This window comes from Lactuca saligna, chromosome 2, assembly GCF_052625555.1.
Source record: "Lactuca saligna cultivar CGN05327 chromosome 2, ASM5262555v1, whole genome shotgun sequence".
NCBI lineage: Eukaryota > Viridiplantae > Streptophyta > Magnoliopsida > Asterales > Asteraceae > Lactuca > Lactuca saligna.
Window position 1 is genome coordinate 173,396,840 of NC_136418.1, and position 9,244 is coordinate 173,406,083.

Sequence of the window (9,244 nt, forward strand, 5' to 3'; positions counted from 1 at the left end):
TGTATATATCATTAGAAAGGTATCGATAATGCGGTCATTATAAGACTAATGTTGAGTTCTTTCGACATTAGTTTAGTACAAATATCATTAAATCCATTTAAAATAGTATTATAGAGGGGTGTTTGGTTGTTTATATAACTATAAGGTCATTAAGTAATTATGGAGGGTAGTTTTTGTAAATTCAATTACTATAAATAAGAGGCTTGGGCTCTCATATTTCTTGCACCATTCTCTTGATTCAAGAGTCTTTCTCTCCTTATCCCCCGAGCATTTCGGTCCCTCGTGATTCGACTTCTCTTTCTGTAGTTTAGTATAGTAAGGTGAGCGTTGAAGCGCTGCATGAATCTTTCTTAGAAAGATTCAGCGACGAAGTTCTGCCCCTGCAGAGCCCGACTCCTAGCTAAAACCCCCTTGTAAGTAAGTTATGCTTACCTTATTTTAATATAGCTTATATTTAAAATTAGTATTGTTATTATGAACTTATAATAAATACTTGGGCTATTATTATGGGTTATATAAGTATTTTTTTTTTACGCTTATATAATAATAATAATAGCTAGACTATTAATTAGTCTCGGCGAATAATAAACTAAACTCTAGTGGTAATAATACTAGGTTTCGTCGAAGAAAATTCTATTTAAGAAGCGAAGCGCTGTCTGAGTTCGGAATCACCACCTTTTCAAGTGAGTGCATAGTTACTTTCAGCTTACACATAGATATGAAGTATTTCATATAAATTACGTGCTGTGTGTGTATATTATCTGTATACTTGCTATCTATGCTGGATGAACGTTTTATACATGTTTTCAATGATTTAAACTGTATATGTATTTTATATCTACAGAATGTGTTGGGTAAGACATGGGTAGATGTATTAGTTGCTGTGTGATAAAATGAAATAATGAGATGCCTCGTTATAGATGTTCTTGATGATCTAGTCATCTAGCGGAGTATAGATGACGACCACGGACTATTCTAGATAGTACAGTGGAACACTAACAGGCTCGCAACCTGTAGGTGTTTATTTGAACTTTGTGTTTAACCGAACTGTGTGTTTATTCGAACTGTGTGTTTATTCGAACTGTGTGAACTGTGTGTTCACCAGATATACTCCATCCCAATGATAGTCCTTTGACTAGGTCCCTTGTGTTAGATGTTTTAGGGACGTAATGTGAGGATAACGGGAATGGGTAATTGGGTTGATTGTTTGATGTTTAAAAAAAATAATTATATTATTGTGGGTTGAAAACCCTATGTGCTCACCAGGTTTCCCAACCTGACCCACTCAGTTTATTTTTATCACAGGTGTTGATATGAAGTCACAATACACTGAGAGATTTAAAGAGATGTAGATCACTAGTGTAAATAATTGTAAGTTCTGTTTATGCTTATGTTTCTGTATTAACGATGACATCCCAAACGTTTTAAAATGAAATAAATACGTTTCATCGAAAATGTTTTAATAACGTATTTACCATGTTTTTCTGGGAACAAATTCCGCAACATTTTTATAAAATGAAGTACTCTGATTTTTATAAAGCATAAACAAAATCGGTCTTTTCTGGCCGTGATTTTTGGGGATGTCACATTGATTAACCTTCAGATCTAGCTAGATTTGATTTCCAGGAGCTTAGATCTAGTACCTTTATGGATCCATTTTGCATGAAAGCTCTAGATCTACTATTATAGTGTGCTTTTAACCTTAAAACCTTCATTTGATGCTATTTACACGTAAAGTTGGAAACTTTACGTGTAAATCAAGTCCTAGGAACCCAGATCTATTAATGGCATGGACTAGTTTCAAGCAAAATCGAGTGTATAGTATTTGCATGCATACGACTCGGCGAGTTGAGTCGCGAGTCCCCTGTGTTTCCTTTTTCGAGTTATGTCGAGTGGAACCAGTGAGTGAGAAGTGGACTCGGTGAGCTAGAGGGTTAGACTCATTCGTAGAAGAACTCGGCGAGTCAATACCCTGACTCGGCGAGTCCAAGGCCATCTTCATACTTCAAGAACAGACTCGACGAGTTGTTCATACAACTCGGCGAGTCACAGCTAGAATGATTATCTGATGAAGAAGAACTCGACGAGTTGTTCATACAACTCGGCGAGTCGGATGCAGTTTTTCGGAGTGATAGTAGCGAAGAGGAACTCGCCGAGTTTGCACCAAAACTCGACGAGTAGTAGCGAGTGGAATCAAGGAAGTAAGAGTAAGGACTCCACGAGTTGGCGGCACAACTCGACGAGTCAGGTCAACTGAATGTTGACTTTGACAGTTAGGTTGACTTAGACCAGGGGTAGGAGAGTCATTTTACCCTCAGTATTATTATTATTATCAGTATTTGATTGATGGTGCTCATGGATATTGTAGCTGGGGTGAAACTGGAGACGCAGCAGACAGATTCCGGAGCAGTCCTTTCAGCAGTTAGGCTACGAGGTGAGTTTCCTTCCAATAGGAACGGGTCTAAGGCCACAATGCCGGCCTGTTTAGTTAGTAGTAGTTTCCGGACCTCGATCCGATGCAGTTGTTAGTGTGTTTGATGCCTTCGTGGCTCAAACAAGATTTATGTGTTATGTGTTCTAGGCTACGGCCTGACGTAGTATGCAATATATGAGTTATGATGATGTGTGTTATGCTAGTTGATATGTGTTTATGCTATGCTATGATCAGTTAGTTCCAGACTTCGGTTCGATGCAGTCAGTTCCGGACTTCGGTCCGATGCAGCTAGTTCCGGACATCGGTCCGATGCAGGGGACAAGGTCCCAATCAGTTCCGGACTACGGTCCAATGCAGTTTCCGGGCTTCGGTCCGATGCAGTGGGCAAGGCCCAGTACATGTTTATATGTTATTGTATGGTATGTGGTAGTTTGGGGGAGCTCACTAAGCTTCGTGCTTACAGTTTTAGTTTTGGTTTCAGGTACTTCCACAAGTAAGGGGAAGAGCTCGGGTTGATGGCATCGTACACACCACAACTTCAGTCTTTATCTTGGGAGTTTGTTTTGATTTGTAGTTTGATTTGATACAGTTGTTTCATGACATTTTATTATGAGTTGAGATATTTGACACATGGTTTTTATGATATGACAAACAGTATATGATTTTTATTACTATTTAAACAAAAAATTTTGGGTCATATTTTTTGGGATGTTACAATAAATAAGGAAGAACTAAGAAGTGAATCTAAATTGATGGAATAGAATCAAATGATAAATGATAAAATGAATTTAAACTGATGTTACCGTTCCAGTAAAGATGATTCCTATTACCCATGCATGCGTTATCAATAAAGAAACCAAAGAGATGTTTTTTCCCGAAAATTCAATTCCCACTCCCTCTTTTCTTGCTTCCTTCTTGCGTGTCAGCCGATGATAAATGGGTATAACCTAATTTTTTTGGGCCGAATGAACATACCCTATTAAAGAATGCAAAAAAAGGGCCCTTTGATTTTTTTGGCCCTGTTTATGGGCAATCATTAGGCCGACTTTGATTATAATGTTAAATATCAACTTAGTGTAACCATTATTATTTATAGTTAATTTCAATAACATAATTATTTTCACCATGCATCTACAAAATTCTAACCAAATAATTTTATTTTACGTAACACGCAAACATTCGTTTAATTTTATTATAAATTAGACAAACATTGTACGCTGTACATATATACATTTTATAGTTAAAATAGACACATAGATGTTATTACAAATATAAATGATGTCATAAAAAAAACCTTGTATTCTTTACTTTTTTATGTACACTTAACCTTTTTTTTCCTTAAGTAGGAATAATTGTTTAGTTCTTAAATAATGTATAGAAAGTGAACATATGGTTAATACAAAGAGATGTTGAAGTTGTGTCCACGAACAGGACCCATTAAATCATAGGCACTAAAATTTTTGTAACTTATATATTAGCCTATGTTAAGTTCTTGGCCCAATTCAAATTAGGTTAATATTGTTCTTAGGTACAACACGTACGAGTTATGACAAACACACAAAGGCATTGAGCAGGAAAATCCGAACCTTCGGAAAAAGAAAAAAACTCTTTGATTTCATGTTTTTCGATTTACGCATGAATTGGAAATTAATGATATCCAGTCAAACGATTACAGAGGCAACAATCTCTAACAATCTCACTTCTTTCTTATTTCTTCTCGAAAATCAAATGCAACAATTCTACAATTTACTTGAAAATCAGCTTTGAGTGCTTACAATCTCAGGAAAAAAAAAAAGAAAAAACGAATCTTAAAATATTTTTTCTCTGCTTTAAAAATCAACCTTGAGGTTTCGAAATCTTCTGGTAAGGGATTTATGATTTTTGACCTTTTGTAGTTCTATTTTTTGTGCTTCGCTTTTATGGTTTGAAGTGTTTGAAGTAAGAAGATAAGAGATTTCTGATTTTTTGATTTTGAAAGTACATACAAAGTAGTTTCGAAAATCGGAAGGCACAAAGAAATCGATTTGGAAACTAAGAGGAACAAGAAAATCAATTTCTGATTTTTGAAGGTACAAACAAACCAAATTACGTTTTTCCTTTCAGGTTCGTTTTTTATTTTTAATACTGATAATTTTTTATTTATAAGAAGTAAATCAATTTTTTTTTCTTTCGTTTTTTCTTATTCCTATGTTATTGAATTCATATGCATCGAAGCAACAATTTATGGACTGTCAATCCTTCTTTAAGGTTTAGAAGTTTCTGATTTCATATTTTTTTGAAGTTTTAGAAAATCAAAAGGTAACTTTATGATTTCTGCTTTTTTATATAGAAGCAAATAAGAATTTTACTTTTTGGTAATGTAATATAACTTGCTTATTTCATTTATGCTTTACAGTTTTACTAGAAGTAAATCATTGTATCAGATTTCTATTCTTCAGAATCAAGAACCAAGAAGCAAATCATTGAATCAAAATATTATTCTTTAGAAGGATTACAATTTTCTAAGTAGAAGTAAATTTCTTTGTGTTTATTTTGAATGCAAATTTTAATTTATGTATTTTGGAATAAAAATGAAAATTTATAATTGTTTTGCTAAAATTGTTAGTTCATGACTTTTTTTTATTTTTTTTTTATTTTTTTATCAATTTGCACAGCGCCTTCTAAATCTCAAGTCGGCCTTGTGAACATCATAAAAACAAAAGTAATATTATAAATTATGATAATGATAAACAACTAAACAATTACGACTTTATTTATTTAGTTATCACATACTGATGCATTTATATCAAAATATCAATTTGGGGGGAATTAGGAGCTCATTTACAAGTGAAAAGAAGAAGCACAAGGCCTCGAACATTCACACATCGGTTTATTCCTCTTAGTGGGATCCATAATTTTGCAAAGACCGCCTTCATATTTATCTGCCTTGCAAGATTCCTTACATTTTCCAAGATCGCAAACCGGTCCGATGCTTTCATGCGCTTACAAACTGAGCTCACCTTCTCCTCTCTTGCCACTTTCCGTAAACACAATATACATGCCACAATTAGAAAAAAAAAAAAAAAAAAAATTCGACTGTAAACAACTAAACATAATATTTGTTGATATATATATATATATATATATATATATATATATATATATATATATATATATATATATATATATATATATATATATATATATATATATATATATATATATATATATATATATATATATATATATATAAGTTCAGGTTCATTTGAGACCATTCTAATTTTGTGAGACCGTGAGACCAAATCTAAAATTAATTTTAAAATGCAAAATAAATGGAAAAATCCAAAAATTCTTTTTTTAAATATTATTCTCGGAACTTGAATTAACTAAAAAAATAAAAAAAATAAAAAAATTTCCGTTTTTTTTTTTTGAAAAATACGTGAAATATTCTAAATAGAATATTACACTTACATATTCTAAAAAATAATTTTAAAATGCAAAATAAATGGAAAAATCTAAAAATTCTTTTTTGTAAATATTATTTTCGGAACTCGAATTAACTAAAAAAAAATAAAAAATAAAATAAAAAAAGTTCTATTTTTTTTGAAAAATACGTGAAATATTCTAAATAGAATATTACATTGTATATATTCTAAAAATAATTTTAAAATGCAAAATAAATGGAAAAATCAAAAAATTCTTTTTTTAAATATTATTTTTGGAACATGAATTAACTAAAAAAAATAAAAAAATGCGTCTCACAATCTCACAAAATATAGATGGTCTCAAATGAACCTAACCCTATATATATATATATATATATATATATATATATATATATATATATATATATATATATATATATATATATATATATATATATATATATATATATATATATATAGTTTGGTATGATATTAAATAAACTTACCATTACAAACAATCAAGAGCAACAATGCTAGAGCTATTACACTTATATGGGTTTTGGATGTAGTAGAATTCATTTTTCTTGTATGTAAAAGTATCATTGTGGAACCTATTTAACGACACTCACTTATAGCACACTTATAGCACGAGGCAATAAACGCTTTCTTATTTTTCATTTATTAATAAAATATGAATACTAACTATTTTTGGTGGTATATAGATAAAAATACAAGTAATCACTCTTTTTGTTTCATACATCAACAGAAATTGTGTAATAAGTTTGTATCAGTATACTGTACTAACTATTTTTGGTGGTATATAGATAAAAATACAGGTAATCACTCTTTTTGTTTCATACATCAACAAAGATTGTGTAATAAGTTTGTATCAGTATATTGAATAATATTTTTTTAAAGTAATTGATATAAAATTAAATATTGACGGTTCCATTAAAAATTTTAACCTGCAAATAATTTTATTAATATTTTAGAATAATATAATATTAATAAAAAAATATGCCTTTCACTTTTGATTTATATTAGTATTAGAGTTATCATTCTTATCTAACAAACTAGAAATAGTAATAGTTATTGTACAAAACTTAATCAATACTCATGTGGATTGGTTTTGGCATACCAAACAACACCTTTATTTTCTTGCGTTGGAATCTTGAAGTTCTCACACATGGTTTATCTCCCTTGTCGACCATCCCTTTACCATTTTCTTTCTCAAACTCACTTTTTGTTCATTTCGTATCATTCTTCTTTTTAGGCAAATGATGGAGATATGCCCATATTTGCTACACCTGGAGCGTTTTGTGACGCGCTGACTCTTGCAATTAGTCTATCTCGCGTGCCACTTAGTTTTTCTTCGACTAAGTCTGGCTACTTAGATGATCTTAGATGTACTAACGAAATTGGAAAACAAGAGACTAAGACTTAGAGAATACAAAGAGTGTTTGTATTAAGAACTTAAGAGATTACAACAACTCCTCGATCCTAGTAATGGCTCCACCTCTATTTATAGGGTTTTTACACCTCCTCAAATGGAAGTGTCTAGATCCCGATCTTTCTTGACTATTCTAAATCGTTCCAACATAATATTTATATTTACAAGTTTCTAAAATATAACATACTAGTCTATGTCTATATTATCCAAGTCATTCATGTATGATCTAGTGTGTTCTAGATCGTTCCAAAGTCTCTCGAGTTATTCTAGCTTCGTCTAGCGCCTTCCTGATAACTTCAGGCCATTCCATCTTATACCTGGGACTTCTATAGTATTCTAACGTCTTTCAGGGTATGGTAGGGTATTCTTGATATCTCTTGAGACTCCTTGGGTATTCTCTATCATTCTGACGTTCTCTAGATGATCGAGGAAAATTCTAAAAATTGGTCTGTGGCACCCTCCTCCACTTGAACACTTAACGTACTCGTCAAGTCCTCTTGTATAGTGATATTTCAAGTGAGGTGACACTTGCATTCTTACATCCTTGCCTATTTTGGGTCTTCTCGTAGCCTTATGAAATATCAGACCAGTTCTTAAGTTGGATTGCCACCCTATTTTGCATCGACATGCATCGATACCTTGAACTACATTGTTTAGTCTCACATACTTCTTGATTCTGTCATTACGGTCACTAGTTGCTTGTAAGTTATCTTTCTTATTCATACTTAGGGTATCATTCTGTATATTCACAACTTCCTTAAGGTCTTTGTTGAACTTCACGATTGATAGCGTTCAAGACCTTGTTCTATTCCTTTCCAGAGGTACGATATGAATTATTGTACCTCTAGTAATACACATGGTCATCATTTTCGAATAACCATGGGCGTACTCGAATTCCATTCTTAATACCATGTTATAGTCGTCCATGGGTACGACTACTAGGTCAACGGTGCCTTCCCATTCTGTGATTTTCAGGGGCACCCCACATGAAACTCCTAGGATAGGATTAGATGGGGAATTGACAACTTTCAACCATCCTACCTTCTTCGTGTAACAGATCCCCAATCTCTTAGCTTTATTTTTAGAAAGGAAATTGTGATTTGCACCTGAATCTATTTGCACCTTGGTATTTCCTCCATTCACCTTGGCTTCGAATAGCATGAGACTTCCTATATTAGAATCACTTCCTTTCGATTCATTTATATCTTCTTTCTTCATAGATTTTAGAAGTCGCATGGAACTCATGTGAGCTTCTTTTCATCCTTTTTCTTGTTTCGGATCAAGTGAGGACCATCGCATAAGTAACACTTGACCTCCTTCCGTTCACCTTCTTGATTCCTCAAGTTATGTAACGACCCAATTTTTCAAAGAAAATTTTCATTTTTGAAGAATCAAACACATTGCCATAATTTAAGAAATCCAATTCTAATTGTTTTCAAAACACAATTCAAATACAACTTTTATTCCAAACATCAGAGTATCCCGTAAAAATACCTTGGAGAGAGTATAAGCCGCGCCATCACACCTTGTCCTTGCCCTTGGGATCTGAAGTACCTGAAACAAATCCACAACCTGTAAGCTAATTGCTTAGTGAGTTCCCCAGAGCATACCACACATACAGTCCACATATCACATATCATATTAGCTAGAAAGCTACATATCACATAAGCCATGCATACATAAACCTATAAGGATGCCATGGGATCCCCCAGGGTCTTACACCTTTGTGCCATGTAACAACCATAAAATTTAGACCAATTTAAAACTTTTCAAAAACATTTCAAACCAACAATTATTACAAATTTGTTTCCAAAATAGTCTATATCAGAGTTTTCCCTAGAAACGATAATAAAACATGTGGTGTTATATGATCACGCCTTCGCCTTGCTACGATCCCCTGATGCACCTGAAACAATAAATTGAAACTGTAAGCCCGAAAGCTTAGTAAGTCCCCCC

The 9,244-nt window shown here is 32.7% G+C and overlaps 1 long non-coding RNA gene across 2 annotated transcripts; it reads left to right on the forward strand.

The window, feature by feature from the left end:
• The first annotated feature begins 238 nt into the window (after positions 1-238).
• Positions 239-3,053, forward strand: LOC145029350 (uncharacterized). Of its 2 annotated transcripts, none has more exons than XR_013676489.1 (4): positions 239-417; positions 616-683; positions 1,306-1,371; positions 2,369-3,053. It is a non-coding gene; the product is annotated as an uncharacterized LOC145029350 (long non-coding RNA). The 2 variants fall into 2 exon arrangements; XR_013676488.1 differs by having other exon boundaries at positions 239-413.
• The last annotated feature ends 6,191 nt before the right edge of the window (positions 3,054-9,244 follow it).